This window comes from Myotis brandtii, unplaced genomic scaffold, assembly GCF_000412655.1.
Source record: "Myotis brandtii unplaced genomic scaffold, ASM41265v1 scaffold1408, whole genome shotgun sequence".
Classification (NCBI taxonomy): domain Eukaryota; kingdom Metazoa; phylum Chordata; class Mammalia; order Chiroptera; family Vespertilionidae; genus Myotis; species Myotis brandtii.
Window position 1 is genome coordinate 71,356 of NW_005355029.1, and position 1,368 is coordinate 72,723.

A 1,368-nucleotide genomic window follows, 5' to 3' on the forward strand; every position below is an offset into this window, starting at 1 on the left:
CCTGCTCTGAGGACAGGAAGGGCCGTACCAGCCAGCCACACCCAAGAGCCCTGCCTGAGCATCTTGTGAGGACGGAGGTGAGAGTGCCCGGTTTTACAGCTGGGAACGGGGCGAAGAGGTGGGGGCGCTCCCCCAGCTCTCCTTGCTGGAAGCAGGTCTGCCCACCCCGGGCCTCTGCTCCCACCCAAGTGTCTGCCAAAGCGGAGGAGGGGAGGCTGACGCCAGGGTCCAACCTGTGTGCCTCCCCCCTTGGCGTGCTCCTCAGTGCCCAGCTCAGCCCTGGGGGCCTCACAGGTGACATTGGGTCCCTGCCCCAGGAGCTCCCAGTCTGGAGGAGCCTTCCAACCACGCACAAGCCACTTGCACAGACGCGGGGTGCTCAGCAAGCAGGGGGACCCAGGAGCCTCTCAGGGCCTCTGGAGTGAAGGCAGACAAAGAGCATTCATAGCCACTCCTTTGCCTTCCGGGCCTGAGGGAAAGGGCATCGGAAGCCACAACAGCCTGGCCTGTGTGGCCTCGGGGCTGGGACAGAGCTGCCTTTCTGTGAACTGCCCAGGATGGAGGAAAGCCCCGAGGCAGGAGGAGGGAGGGGACCAGGAACTTTCCAGGAACCTGGTCACAGGCTGTGAGAAGTGGCTGCACTGTTCCCAGAGCAACAGGGCTCAGAGCCACCCGCCATCCAGGTGTGTGACCCACTCAGAGGTGAGGGAGGCAGGACAAAGGTCACAGCATTGCCAGGTAGAAATGCTCAATTTTTAGCATCACAGATATTGCCACTGCACATCAGGCAATAAGAGGCCAATGTGTGTTAGGGACAATGGCCATGGCGGTAACGGTGGTGGTGATGGTGATGGTGATGGTGGTTGTCGTAAGTGTTTCCCTCCACGTCCTGCGTGGTTCAGGGTTCGGGTCTAGAAGAGGAGTCGCACACAAATGAAATAGAAAAGACACAAGATAATTTGGGAATGTTGGGGGACCAGGCGAGCAAGTCCAACTCAAGAGGAAGGACTTCCACTGTGCTCAGGCCTCACCAAGCTTTTTATAGTGAGAGGTAAACAAGGTAGTGGTTACCATAGTTACACAGTTCTTGTGAGTTTCACTTGTTTTGACCATGGTTACACTTCCTGCTCTTCCTCAGTCCCTTAGCTTCCCAGATAAGATCTAGGGAGTGTTATAAGGTCAAGCCTAATTATGCTAAGAGGACTGTGCCCTCTAAGCTAGGACTTGTTTGTGACTTTGCCAGCAGGTCAGTCCGAGGCTTAACCCTATATCAGTTTCCCACAGGTGGTGATGGTGATGGTGGTGGTGGTGGTAGTGGTGATAGTGATGGTGATGGTGGTGGTGGTGATAGTGATGGTGATGGTGATG

At 56.4% G+C, this 1,368-nt stretch overlaps 1 protein-coding gene across 1 annotated transcript in view; it reads left to right on the plus strand.

Moving 5' to 3' along the window:
- FAM20C (family with sequence similarity 20, member C) overlaps positions 1-1,368 on the plus strand; it is a 51,791-nt gene that overhangs the window by 30,739 nt on the left and 19,684 nt on the right. The window lies entirely within an intron of this gene.